The sequence below is a fragment of the Quercus robur genome, chromosome 3 (assembly GCF_932294415.1).
Source record: "Quercus robur chromosome 3, dhQueRobu3.1, whole genome shotgun sequence".
NCBI classification, from domain to species: domain Eukaryota; kingdom Viridiplantae; phylum Streptophyta; class Magnoliopsida; order Fagales; family Fagaceae; genus Quercus; species Quercus robur.
The window spans coordinates 59,329,064-59,344,583 of record NC_065536.1 but is presented as its reverse complement, the minus strand read 5'-3'; positions in this window follow the sequence as shown (position 1 = coordinate 59,344,583).

Below are 15,520 nucleotides of genomic sequence, written 5' to 3'. Positions count from 1 at the left end.
ACCACTTAAGGGAAAACTAAGAAAGAAAAGCCAACCCCAATGTGAAAACACAAATACTATGTAGCCAAGAGGAGGAGACCACCCGATACTGAAAATCTATGCTTAAAATTCAATATTTTGGTGTTGAAGGAAGCTCATATATATGTTGGTCTCAATATAATCTATTAAAAAATTTAATTAAGTATTAAGAATTTACCATTTTATGTAAATATGACGTGATTTCCTAGTCCATTGCTCAAATTTATCCTTTATGGATGTGGTAGAACAAATAGTAAAAAATTTAAATGATCAAGAGATTTTAATATTCTTCACAACTAGCTAGATGATTTGAAGTAAGCGTAATGAAGATTGTCACAGTACGCCACGACTTGATCCTACTATCCTAGCAAAGTATGCTATTGCTCATGCTCATACACACACACACTTATAATTATTTTTGCACCCTTGATCACAGATCAACCCATCCCAAAATCAAACAATAACACAAATCACCTTCACCTTCTCTCTTTGATATCATTTTCACAAGTCTCGTCTCGTCTCATCTCGTCTCGTCTCTCTTCTTTATCTACCTATCTCATAATCTTCGACTCTAAGAATAAAGAAATAAATAGTGAATATTTGTGAGTCTCTCTTTATTATAAATTTATATTATGTGTGTGTGTGTTTGTCTGATACTGATTATGTGTGTTATTTTTTATTTTTTGTTATAGTGTTATTTGTATGAATGTGTGCGTGTATAGTATAAATATAATATAATTTTATAATTAGAAAATATAAAGGATTTGTTACATGTGCATGTGTTATATTATGTTATAATAACTTTTTGTTACAAAGTTAGTGATTCATGATTAAAAAAAGAAAGAAAGTAAAGTTAGTGATATTTCAAGCATTTGACTAGTTAAGTAGACATTTAAGGCACGTTTAGTAGAGTATAATAGTAATTACGTACACATAGGAATATGTATTACAAGGAATAAAAGATGTTGTAATGCAATACTTATTACCATTTATTTGTTTGGTGATGACATAATAATAGAACCTTGAAGACAATAGAATGAAAGCATTTTAAATCAAACATAAGATATATTTTAGGAAATATTTTACTCATATAATTATATTTCTTAAAAAATAATATATTTTTTAAAAAAAAAATTGAAAGAAATATTAGTTATTTTTATGATTTTTTTTTTCATAATTGTTATGTGCATATGGAAAGTTTGTTTATTTGGAAATATATTAATTTTAGAAATTAATACACCTACTAAGGAATAACTATTACAACCCTTGTAGAGATGAATCATTATTCCTCATTGTAGGGGGACATTCTTGGAGCCCAAACCCCAATCGTGTGAAGTTTTGATCCAAAAAGCCCAACACAATCAATATAGTAGAGTATGGGTTTAAGAACTAAGGTTAAATAAGTTAGACAAAGCCTTGCATGGGACATTGATACACATGAGCAAGAACATAAACCATTACGTTGAAAAATCTTCTAGTTCGAGGAGATTCAGAGTTATATTTATGTATACAGACTAGTACATTAGAATTTCTTTTCATGCCCCAGTCTTCTTGCCCTTTTCTTTTTTTATCTCCCTCCCGTGTGGCTCCCACAAATTCCCTCATGCAGTTCTTCAAGCAACGATTTTGATGCCTCTAGGTGTACGCATAGTAAGTATGGCCCATAGTAGGAGCGCTTGTATAGCTTGTGGTCTTCTGACAACCAGAACCGAGGAGCATTCCTCCGTATCCCTTCGGCCTCTAATTTCTCTTCGGGTAATATATCATCTTTAAGGAAGTTCACTATGGGATCCATCCAGCTCGGATTGCTTTTGACCTGATGGATTCGAACTGTATCCTCTGTGGTTGTACTTATCTTGCATAAATACTCAACAAGGATCATCTGAGGTAGATCCTGTGCAGAAGACGTGGCAAGCGTGGCCAGCGAATCCGCATGTGTGTTCCCACTTCTAGAGACATGCGTTAAACTAAAAAATTCAAAGTCTGATTGTAGGCGTTTGACTCGACCGAGGTATTCCTGCATTCTTGCATCTCTAGCTTCCAACTCGCCCCTCACCTGGCCTACTACCAGTCTGGAGTCCGAGAACGCTTCTATCGCCTTTCCGCCCATTTTTTGCACCATGACCATTCCTTGCAGCAAAGCCTCATACTCGGCCTCATTGTTTGTAGCCGAGAACCCAAGTCTTAACGATTTTTCAATGGTAATATTCTCGGGCGATATTAGAACTAGCCCTACCCCGGATCCTTTTTGGTTTGCCGTGCCATCCACATAGACCTTCCATCGCGAGGCTCCATGTGCAGAGATTGTTCCAATCGATTTTCTATCCATGTTTTCCTCCTTGGTTACTGCTTCTACAGCGGGTTCAGCAAATTTAGCGACTAAATCCGGGAGAACTTGGCCCTTGATAGAGGTTCTAGGCATATATTTAATATCAAAAGCCCCTAAAAGTGTACTCCACATGCCGATTCTTCCTGTGTAATCGGCGCTATGAAGCACTGATCGGAGGGGGAGTTGAGTCAGGACAACGACCATGTGTGCCTAAAAGTAGTGGGGAAGTTTTAGCGTGGCATGCACTACTGTAAGAATTACCTTTTCCAGTGGTAAGTAACGCACTTTATGTAACGATTTACTTATGTAATATACCGGTCGCTGTATCCCATTATCAATTCGTATTAGTACCAAGCTTACAGCGTAAGAGACCACTGCTATGTATGCGAACAAAACCTCGTCGACCTCAGGGCTGGACATGATGGGTGGCCAGGACAGGTATTCTTTAAGTTGCTGAAAGGCTATGACACAGTCCTCGGACCATTCGAATCCCTTCCACTTATTCACCAAGAGGTAGAAAGGTCGGCATCGGTTTGCAGATCGGGAGATGAACCGATTCAACGCTGCGATCATACCGGTGAGTTTTTGTACTTCTTTCGGGTTCCGAGGAGTTTATAGGCTATTAATCGCTTTGATTTGGTCCGGGCTTACCTCTATTCCTTTGTGGGTTACCATATAGCCCAGAAATTTCCCAGACCCGACCCCAAATGAACACTTGGAAGCATTGAGGCGCAGCTTATGCTCCCTTAAGATGCCAAAGATAACTTCAAGGTCTTTCACGTGCTTAGACACCACTTTACTTTTTACTACCATATCGTCTATGTAGACTTCAATAACCTTGCCCAGCTGTGGTTCGAACATTCTAGTTATCATCCTTTAGTAGGTTGACCCTACATTCTTTAGACCGAAAGGCATCACCTTATAGTGGTAGTTTCCGACGGGTGTCATGAACGCCGTTTTCTCCTGATCTGTTAGAGCCAGCAGTATCTGATGATAACCCTGGAAGGCATCTAGAAAGCTCATTCTGGGATGGCCTACAGTCGCATCTACCAATCGGTCTATTTGAGGCAACGGGAACGGGTCCTTCGGGCACGCTTTGTTCACGTCTGTGAAGTCTACGCAGACTCATCACTTCCTTGTCTTCTTCTTTACCACCACCGTATTTGCCAACCATTCGGGGTAAAAGACTTCTTTGATGGCGCCTGCCTTTTTCGGCTTCATCACTTCATCTCTAACAGCGTCGGCATGCTCTTTCGACGAGCGCCGGGGTGGCTGCTTCTTTGGAATAGAGGACGGGTTAACATTCAGGTAGTGACAAATGAGACTAGGGTCAACCCCCAGGGCATCGTAGGCGTCCCATGCAAACACATCAACGTTCCTCCTCAGAAACCCTACCAGTTCCTCTTTTTCTTAAAAAGGTAATTCTGAGCCGACTTGAAAAAATCTTTCTGGATTATCGTCAACAGCATTCTTTTCTAAACTTTCACATTTTATCTCCTCGGCTAGTTCGCTGACTTGTGCTGTCGAGGCAATTGATTGCTATGAGCCCTTCACAGAAGCTGAGGATTCGGCATTGAATCGGCACAAGATGGCGGCCACCATGCATTGCCTAGCCATGGCTTGATCTCCACAAATTTCTTCCACTTGGCCTCCGAGCGGGTATTTTACCTTCTGGTGAAGCGTAGAAGACACGGCTTCCAGGGCATGGAGCCATGGTCTGGCTACTATGGCCGTGTAGGGTGAGCAGGCATCGACTACGATAAAATCTACCTCCACCACCTCTGATCCGATCTGTATGGGTAATCTGACCTGCCCTTTTGGTACAACAGTCTTCCCCTCGAAACTTATAAGAGGAGAGTCATAAGCCATTAAATCCTCAGGCCTTAAGTTGAGCCCCTTATACAGATCGGGGTACATTACTTCCACTGCACTGCCTAGATCTACTAGTACCCTTTTCACGTCAAACCCTCCAATCCTCAACGTAACCACTAGAGCATCGTCATGAGATTGGATAGTTCCTCCCTTATCCTCGTCTGAGAACCCCAATATTGGTGAGTTTCCCTTTTTAGATTTTTTGGACTCCCTCTTACCATCCTCGGCCGGGAGTCAGGCGATGGATAGTACCCCAGAGGGAAAAGAGCCGGTTCTTCTAGGGGCGGCGAGGATGACGTGTATCGTCCCCATGGGAGGTCTCAAAGATACATCTTTCCGAGGCTCTTGAACTGCTTGGCCCAGATGACCGCTAGAGGGGTGTAAAAGGTGACGTAACTTTCCTTCTCGGACCAACTGATCCAGGTGATTCCATAAATTTCTCCAATCCTCGGTGGTATGCCCGTGGTCTTGATGATAATGACAATACAGGTTTTGGTTGCGCTTCGAGGGGTCTCCGGCCATTTTACTCGACCATTTGAAGAAAGGCTTATTCTTAACTTTCTCCAGAACTTATTGCACCAGCTCTCTGAATACGACATTAACCGTTCGCATGTTAGTTTGTCCAGCCTGTCTCGAAAAATCCCTCCTCAGCTGGTTACTGTTATATCGTTCCAACCTGTAATCATTCCCTTTGGGGGGGATGATCTTCTCCTTTCCTTTCCCTTGTAGCTGGTCCTCTTCCACCCTTTTATATTTGTCAATCCTGTCCATTAGTTGGCGAACGTTGGTGACGGGTTTACCAGTTAGAGATTTCCTTAAGTCGTGCTCGGTGGGGAGACCACTTTTGAACGTGCTGATGGTGACGTTATCGTGGTTTTCATCCATCTCGTTATACACTTTCCAATATCTATCCGAATACGCCTTTAAGGTTTCCCCTTCATGCAGAGATAAGGATAATAACAAACTTAGGGGTCGCGGGACTCTGCTATTTGTAATAAAGCGAGAGCAAAAAGCCTGAGTGAGCTGCTTATAGGAATCTATGGAGTTCGTCTTCAAGCTGTTGAATCATCTCATTGCCACTGGTCCCAAGCTGGACGGAAAAACTTTACACATCAGAGCCTCATTCTGGGAATGGATAGCCATTCTATGGTTAAACTGGCTCACGTGTTCCACAGGATCTGCTGGACCGTTGTAGATGGCAAACGTAGGTTGATTGAAGCGCCGAGGTAATTTAGCCCCGTCTATCCTGTGTGAGAAGGGTGACCTAGAGATTTGATCCAGTGCCTTGTTATGGCATCATTACCTAAACCCCTACCAGATGGGCTCTTATATCTCTGTTCATGGCGCGACTCCTTCTCGTAAGAAAAAGTTTCACTTGGGGGAGTTCTTGACCTCCGCCTGTAACTGACATCCTCCTCCTCGTTATTGGATGTATTTGAGCTGGAAAGGGATTGCCTTCGCTGTGCACGGCGCAACTTCTTTTTCAGGTCGTCTATCTCTCGCTGCATGGCCTGATAGTTGTTTCGCCTTTGGGATATGCGACTACCTACTTGGGAGTGGCTTTGGCTTGTCTGAGTAGTATGTACGCTTCCCTCTCGGTTTATTTCATTACTTGGATTCGGCCTAGGGTCAGGAGGATTATTTTGCCGCTGAAGCCCAATAGGTTCTGTTTGCTGACGGTCAGCTTGGCGTGGATTTTCCTAGTGTGGACCTGATCCTACCATGCTTAAACGTCGTACTCACTAACACTCAAGTTCTTCCCACAGACGGCGCCAATTGTAGGGGGAAAATTCTTGGAGTCCAAACCCCAATCGTGTGAAGTTTTGATCCAAAAAGTCCAACACAATCAATATAGTAGAGTATGGGTTTAAGAACTAAAGTTAAATAAGTTAGACAAAGACTTGCATGGGACATAGATACACATGAGCAAGAACATAAACCATTACGTTGAAAAATCTTCTAGTCCAAGGAGATTCAGAGTTATATTTATGTATACAGAATAGTACATTAGAATTTCTTTTCATGCCCCAGTCTTCTTGCCCTTTTCTTTTTTTATCTCCCTCCCCTTTCTTTTGGGGGTTTATATACATTATATAGACCCCTCTTTGCCATCTAGGATTTACACTTGTTGATCATCAAAGCCTCCACTTGAGCACCCATCCCATCAGACACCTCTTTCAGTCCTTTGTGAGTTACGGTGGCCAAGACAACACTGTTCAGGGGTCTTCTCCACATTATTGCGGCCAGGAAGGTGGTTGTAGTGCATTCAATGTAGTGGTGACAGTTTTTGCTGAGATCTTTTGTATTTCTACCCATTTCACGTATTTAGGGGATGGGCTTCAGTGGTTTGGATGTACCTTTGCTCCGGGTTTTCAGTGTCCGAGGAGGAATTCCTCCTCGGACCTTTTTTCTTTGTCTCCCGTGATAAGGCTTAAAACATGGATCGCTGAGCCACGTTGCCTCCTTAGACGGACCCAAGGCCCAACTCGTTATTTTGGGCCGTAGCCCCCACATTCATTTTAAAGAATAACTATTTATAAGGAATGATTATTTCATATAATTAAAACATAATTTTTTTTTTTGAGAAATAATTACAACATGCTGCTAACCCCGCAGCTCAAATCATTTCCCCCCTAGACCCCCAAGCATTTTGTGCATGAGGAGGTGTCAATTCAGCTACAAGGCCTTTGGCTAATTAAAACATAATTAAACTACTAAATAACTAAACTATATTAATAACTATTACATTACAATGCCTATTACAGTCTACAAACATACCCTTAGTACATTATTTATTCATGGATGAGGGTAGTTGTGTGGGTCAATAATTAATACAATGCAATGGGTTGAACTTTGTTATTTAGTTTAAAATATTTAAAAATTTTATAAAAAAAATGATAAATAGATAATGACAACTATATAAAAATACAAAAAATTTTGGAACCGCCACTACTCATGCTTTGGAATATTTAGAAGTTAACCATGAAGTCCTCCTTTGAGGAGATTTGTATGTAATTCTTTGTTTTGTTTTGAAATTTTGCATTTAGTCTCTATGATAGTTAGATTAGGAAAGACGAAATTATGGTAATTAACTGATATAGAACTGGTCTTATATGTTTGTTTGAGTTGTTGTTGTTCTAGTTGAGTTTTGGAGAAGTCACATTTGCATTGAGCTTTTGCTCCTGTTGTATAGTTTCTATTTTGTGAATAAAATTATTTAGGGCTTGTTTGGTTAAAGATTTCTAATATTATTATTTAAGTATTGTGAAAATATGTATGGATTAAAAGATGTTATAGAAATGCATGTTGTAGTGTATAAATACTGAAAACTATTGTTTAAATCCCTCTATCAAACATCCACTTAATTTCCTCTTCAAAAGTGGAACTAATAGTAAAATTAAAAAGAAAAAAGAAAAAGAAAGAGACGTGTTAAGCATGGAAAATGTGTTCTAATTTTCTTTTTCCAACAGTAACTTTTGATTGACACGTATAAACGCAAGCAACATACGTCAGGGTTTTTTTTTTTGTTTTTTTAATAGACTTATAAAGTGAGTCAATAGGTTAGAATCAAATTATTGAACCAATGATTCTATTAACGAATTTGTTGATTGTTGGAGACGGAAAGTTCACTCCATTTGGCCAATAACGAACAAAGGGAGATGTGAACTAGTGAAGTCTTCAAATCTTAGGGTGCACTCAACCAACAACCAAGTGCATGACTTTCTTTCAAGTCAACAAATTATGCCAATGCGTAAACTTCAACTTAACTATTTTGTACTACTTATTTATATATATATATAATTTAGAGAAAGTCTAAGAATATAATAAAATTTCATAATATTCTTATTTTGAGTTACTTTAGATTCCAATAAAATTTTATTTTATTTTAAGTGGTTTATTGTGAAAATAGTGTAATATTTTGTTATGTTTATATTCTATAGAAGAATTAAAAAAAATGTAAAAAAAAAATCATTTTTCTTATTCTACTTATTATTATTAGGGTATAATACAAACCGCCCTAAAAGGTTGGACTAATATTAGGTACTACCTAAACTTTTAAAAATTATATAGTCTAATCCTTAAGTACAAACTTTACTTAACACTAGGTCGAAATTTCTCTACTCCTACTTGCCCCTACCTCCCAAATATTTGGTTGTTCTTTTATCAGTTATTGGTTACACTTCATTGTACTTTTAATTGTTGTAATACAATTATTGTTAAACTTGAGCAATTAAAACAAGCAATTGGAAGAGGAAGCAATTGACTTGGAGGAGCATTGAACTTTTTTAAAAGATGTTAAATATTATTTGTGCTTCTATTATTATTATTATATAACTCAATATTTTCAATTACTAAAATAAGTACGGAAGAAGAATTCCAAGATTCTCCACATAAAGGTCCTTATTACTAGTTGTTAGAAACTATTGACAATTTGGGAGTTTATACTATAAGTTAATGTTGTTAAATGTGTGCAAAGCTAATAGCAAAAGATAAAAAGTCATTGACCATGACATTTTCAATGCTTATGGTATTTTGGAGTTTTAAGTAGTATTTGATTCCATCCTAAAAAAAAAAAAAGTATTGAATATTGTCCTTAATCTCTAATCATTATTAGAATTTAGAAAGTGATTTTATTTTATTATTATTATTTTATTAAAAATAGATTCCTGAGTGATTCACAATCATAAGATGTTAAGGGTCTGTTTGTTACCGTTGTTTAAACAACAATTTTCAGTGTTTAAACAACATTACACGTATTTTCACACACTTTTTCACCCACATATATTTCCAAAAAATACAAATAACGTTACTATAAATCTCTTACCATACCGCCCCTAAATTGTTAACAAAATCCTTGTTTATATTTTATTAATTAGTTGAAGTATATCTGTCAATTGATTTCTGATATATACAGCTGATATTAAATTTCCCTGGGGGTGCATAATTGACAAAAGTGAGAGAGAGAGAGAGAGAGAGACTGTTCAGCTAATTAAGATTAGAATTAAGAAAGAGTTATAGCTAAAAGAGACTTCAGATTTAATAAACCTGGCTTACAAAAAAAAAAATTTAATTAATGTTTTTAATTTGATGATAACGAAGAAATCATTCTAAAGTTTTAACCAAACGTAACAGTTTGAAATTCTACAATAAATATATTGAATTTGAGCTGTGCGTTGTGTAGCATCGTAATTCAAAGCAATTGAATACATATAAAAGGGTGTATATATATACTCTCAGCAAGAAAAAAAAAGGTATATACAATATACAATGCAAGTTTTAAACTTTTAATAGTTACTAATTGCCTGAGTGATTCAAAATCATAAGATATGAGATTGTTTTTTTTTTTTTAATTGAAGTATATCTGTCAATTGATTTCTGTTATGTACAACTGACATTAAATTTTTCTGGGGTACATAATTGACAGAGTTTGAGAGGGACTGTTCAGCTATAAATTAGTTTTTTTAATTTGATGATAATTGAAAGGAATAATTATCCTAAGTTTTTTTTTTAATAAAAAATATGTTTATGGGAATCATTTTAAGTAGATTGAATTGCATATTACATCATAAAGTTTGAGAGTGTTTGGATTTTACCGCATGAAATTTTATTTTGTTTGTATCAGCAGCTTTTCATTTATATTTTTTGTTAAGTATTAGATAAACTTGTCATGCATGTTTAGTTTGTTCAATAAAATGCTGTCACATCATTTTTGTAACCTAAAATAATTAAATAATTAAGAGTAATGCTATGACCACAAACTATTTTACAAAATGTTGATATGACCAACTTCTTATTAGTTTTCATCTAAACCCATCATTAACATTATTTTTATTTATTTATTAATAACCATTCACAATATCAGTAATTTGTAAAAAAAATTTGTAAAATAGTTTGTATTACTAGCATTAATCAATAATTAAAAATGATATGTTATAATAAAAAAAGAAATGTTATGTCTACAACATTTTCTAAGTACAAACTTTAATTACTTAACACTAGGTGGAAATTGCCCTACTCTTGCAGCCTGCTTGCCCCTACCTCTCAAATATTTGGTTGTTCTTTTATCAGTTATTGGTTACCCGTTACCTATACACTTCATTGTACATATAATTGTTGTAATACAATTATTGTTAAACTTGAGCAATTAAAACAAGCAATTGGAAGAGGAAGCAGTCGATTTGGAGGAGCATTGAACTTTTTTAAACGATGTTAAGTATTTTTTGTGCTTAGGGAGCAAATTATATATTTTTAAAAAGTTTTGGTAATACCTAATATTAGCCTAAACTTTTGGGGCATTTTTTTATTTTATTTTATTATTATATAACTCAATATTTTCAATTACTATAATAAGTAGGGAAGAAGAATTCCAGGTATGGTTCTCTTCTTTTACAAGATTCTCCACATAAAAGTCCTGATTACTAGTTGTTAGAAACTATTGACAATTTGGGAGTTTATACTATAAGTTAATGTTGTTAAATATGTGCAAAGCTAATAGCAAAAGATAAAAAGTCATTGACCATGACATTTCAATGGTTTGGTATTTTGGAGTTTTAAATAGTATTGATTACATCCTTGGAAAAAAAAAAGTATTGATTATAGTCTTTAATCTTTAATCATTTTTAGAATTTAGAAAGTGATTTTATTTTTATTAAAAAAAAATTCCTGAGTGATTCAAAATCATAAGATGTTAAATTGTTAACAAAATCCTTGTTTATATTTTATTAATTAGTTGAAGTACATCTGTCAATTGATTTCTGATATATGCAGCTGGTATTAAATTTTCCTGGGGGTGCATAATTGACAAGAGTGAGAGAGAGAGAGACTGTTCAGCTAATTAAGATTTTTTTTTTTTGGAGGGGAAGCTAACTAAGATTTGAGTGAAGAAAGAGTTCTAGCTAAAAAAGACTTCAGATCTAATAAACCTGGCTTACAAATTTTTTTTTTTAATGTTTTTAATTTGATGATAACGAATAAATCATTCTAAAGTTCTAAACAAACGTAACAGTTTGAAATTCTACAATAAATATATTGAATTTGAACTGTTGGGTTGTGTAGCATCGTAATTCAAAGCAATTGAAAATTTGAAATACAGATAAAAGGGTATATACTATATACTCTCAGCAAACAAAAAAAAAAAAAAAGGAAGGTATACTATATGCAATTAAAGGTTTAAACTTTTAATAGTTATTAATAGTTACTAATTGCCTGAGTTATTCAAAATCATAAGTGTAAGGGCACGATTTTGATCCCTGAGTCCAAAGGGTTAAAGGATTTAGGCCCAAAAAAATATAATACAATGAATTTGTAAAGAATGGGTTAAAAAACTAGACTCTAATAAGTTAGACAACAATTACAGTTGGTTCAGATGACAAGAAAGCAAAAATAAACTAATTTTATCTTTAAAAAAATGTTCTCGACACAATTCGAAGAGATCAGTTCTTGTATATATCTCTTTTGAATTTGGTTACAAGTTCAGCTCTTGTTCCTACAGTATTTTTCTCTTCATTCTCTAATTCCCTCTCCTCATGGTATTCTTTCTCTTTTATACTGTCTTCCTTCTGTCATCTCCACTCTCCATGTGTAGACCAGATTTCTGATGTTGATTCTTGTCCCATCAACACCTTTCTGAAATCTCTGGGAGTAGCTATAAGGATGCAAATTACTATTCAGATATCATTTCCATATTAATGCAGCCAAAGAGTTAACTACAGAGCATTCAATGCGGTGGTAGTAACTTTCTCTTAGATATTTCATAATTCCCCTTTGTCCTGTGCCTTCATGATGTGTATCCTTATTAATAGAATCTCCCAGAACGTTGTCTTGGATGGCAGATCACACTTTTGAACCTTTGCTTTGCTTAGTCGAAGAGGCATTCCTTCTTAGACCACCTTCTTGGACTCTTATAACCAAACCCCACCCCTTCATTCACTAACGCGGACTCCAATGACAACGTTTACTCGTCCTTGGACTTCTAGATGTTCTCGGATTGGGCCCCCTAGCCTAATATATATATACTATTGGGCCTATCACACCTACAATAAGTTATAAGATTGTTTATATGAATTGAAGTATATCTGTCAACTGATTTATGATATGTACAACTGATATTAAATTTGTATGGGGGTGCATAATTGACTGAGTTTGAGAGGGACTGTTCAGCTATAAATTAGTGTTTTTAATTTGATGATAATTGATAAGGAATAATTATTCTAAGTTTTTTTTTTTAAAAAAAATTGTTTATGAGAATTGTTTTAAGTTTGACTGAATTGCAAACTATATCCTAAAATTTGAGTGTGTTTGGATTTTATCACATGAAGTTTTATTTTATTTGTATAAGCAAATTGTTTTTATGAATTGAAGTATACCTGTCAACTAATTTATGATATGTACAACTGATATTAAATTTTTATGGGGGGTGCATAATTGACTGAGTTTGAGAGGGACTGTTCAGCTATAAATTAGTGTTTTTAATTTGATGATAATTGATAAGGAATAATTATTCTAAGTTTTTTTTTTTTTTTTTTTTTTTAAAATTGTTTATGAGAATTGTTTTAAGTTTGACTGAATTGCAAACTATATCCTAAAATTTGAGTGTGTTTGGATTTTATCACATGAAGTTTTATTTTATTTGTATAAGCAACTTTTTATTTATATTATTTTATGTTAAGTGCCAAATAAAGTTGTCACGTGTATTTAGTTTGTCCAATAGAATAATGTCATATAATTTTTGTAACCTAAAATAATTAAATAATTAAGAGTAATGCTACGGTCACAAATTATTTTACAATATTTTTACAAAATGTTGACGTGACCAACTTCTTATTAGTTTTTATCTAGACCCACCATTAAAATTATTATTTATTAATAACCATTTTCTACATTAGTAATTTGTAAATTTTTTTGTAAAAAAGTTTGTATCGCTAGCATTAATATTACCTTTTAAAAAAAAAAAATTATTAATAACTTCTCACTACATCATCAATTTGTAAATTTTTTGTATCGCTAGCATTACTCAATAATTAAAAATGACACAACATTATAAAAAGAAAAATGTTATATCAACAACATTTTCACGACAAATCTTATGTGTTAGATTGTTGCTGTTACTAGTGGGTAAAATAACAATTTCAATGGTGTATTTAAATTAAAAAACTTGTAACAATTTATTAATTATGATTTGTTGTGAAAATATCGTAGACGTTACACTTCTCAAAATTTTAGGGATGTAATTTGTAATTTAAAGATTTATTTATTTATGGGAAATATTCTAAGTTTTTTTTTTTAATTTTTTTTAGGATTTTACTAATGTGTGCCCTCAGGGTACATATTAATTTCCATTTTTGGAAAAAATTTTATCGAGAATTGAAAAAGTAACGACGGCTTTTTCAATTTCCAAAAAAATGTTTTCAAAAACAGAAAATTTAATGTGTATCCTTAGGGCACACATTAACCGGACTTTTTTTTTATTTTTTATATAGAGAAATTATTCTAAGTTCTAAGCAAACGTGTAATAGTTTGAAATTCTACAATAAATACGCAGAGAGCCGTTGTGTTTGAAAATACATGCACAAAAGTTTGGTATTAATACAAGTTTTAATGGGAATGGGAGTAGAGGAGCACGTGATCACATGGGAGTTGGGAACCAGCCAATGATGCAGAGAGTTCCTGAGGCTTTGCCAGACTCATTGCTTTGCAGCCGTCAACGTCAATCACAATTAGATCACAGCTGTCTTCAATTGGACACAGCTGGCATTTCATTACTGGAGGGAAAGAATATTACTTCCTTTGGTACTTTGCTACTATTCTTTGTTTGTTCCAAACATCAAAGGAAAAAAAAAAAGGAACTGATTGCCTCGCCCATGCTGTGCTCACCGCATTGTATATGTCTATGACCTGGCACTTCATTTACAGCGTGTAACCAGTAAACTGTTTCTTTCCATCATTGCAGAGCTACCTACCACCTCACTATTGCTCACTTTGGGGTTTTTTTTTTTTTTTTTTTTCATCAATATTATGAGCACAGTTAATTTGACAATAATTTTGTTTAGGATTAGTTTTTTTAATTTATTTATAAATTGATAGCTAAACTATAAGGCTTTACATGAAGAAAATTAATTTTATAACTTATTAAAATGACAAATTACAAATTATATGATTAGTAAACATTTATTTTTATATGGATTTTTAATACTTTTTTTTTAATTCCGTTGTTCACGTAATATCATGACATCATCTCAATAAATTGGGATAAAAGGCCTTGAGAAAAGTGATGTCCACCCAACTTTCACAACTCTCTCGTAATAAATATTAAATGTATATGTTGTTAGTTGTTATTAGTTTACATATTATATTTATTTGATCACATAATCGAGCCCATCGCTTCATAGCATGTTGTCATAATAGATTGTTATTAGCTGTTATTAGTGAGTAGAAAATATTGATTTAACTCCATAAATGGGCCCACCACTCTATAGCATGTTTTTAGACTCTAAGGGGATGTTTGGTAGAGTAGTTTGAAAATTGTTGTTTGGAGTTTTTTAAAATATGTGTGGGTGAAAAAATGTGTAATGTTGTTTAAAATATAAAAATTTGAGTTTGAACTTACTCACCAAATAGGCCCAAAACCTTTACAATAAATATGCTTTTAGACTTTTTCTTTTTGTGATTTCTTAAGGTATTTTTGTTTAATTTTGATAAGAAGAGTTTTTTTTTTTTTTTTTTTGAGAAAGAATTTAAAGTTTTAGATTATGATTCTTTTCTTTAAAAAAAGTAATATCATTAAATTACAAAACTTTTAATTTTTAACTATAATAATTTAATTAACATTGCTTTTGCATGGGCCTAACGGAAACATCATTTTAAATTTATGTGATGCAATGTTGAGACTGGATTTGGATAGTAATAAGCAGTATCCAAACAGACCCTGAGTGTGAGTTTGGATAATACTAATGCGTTTGGGGTTTTTTTCCCATGGTACTGTTTATGGGACCACCAAACTCAGCAAAATGCGTATATCCATGCATTTTTGGATCTCACAGCATTATTCATACTTTTAAAAATTATTTTATTATACTGTTTTCAGTAATAAACTTTTAGCAAATAAGCAGTATCTAAATATACATTGAGTTAATGGTAACATACCAAATCATTAATTGTGAAAAAAATGGTGATTTTTTTTAGTGTGTACCTGTACTTATATTGTTTTGTACCTACACTTTATATTGTTTATTTTCAGATTTCTTGTTGAAGCAATCCTCACCTAACTCTAAATTCAATATTTCTTACGGAATAAACATGCTC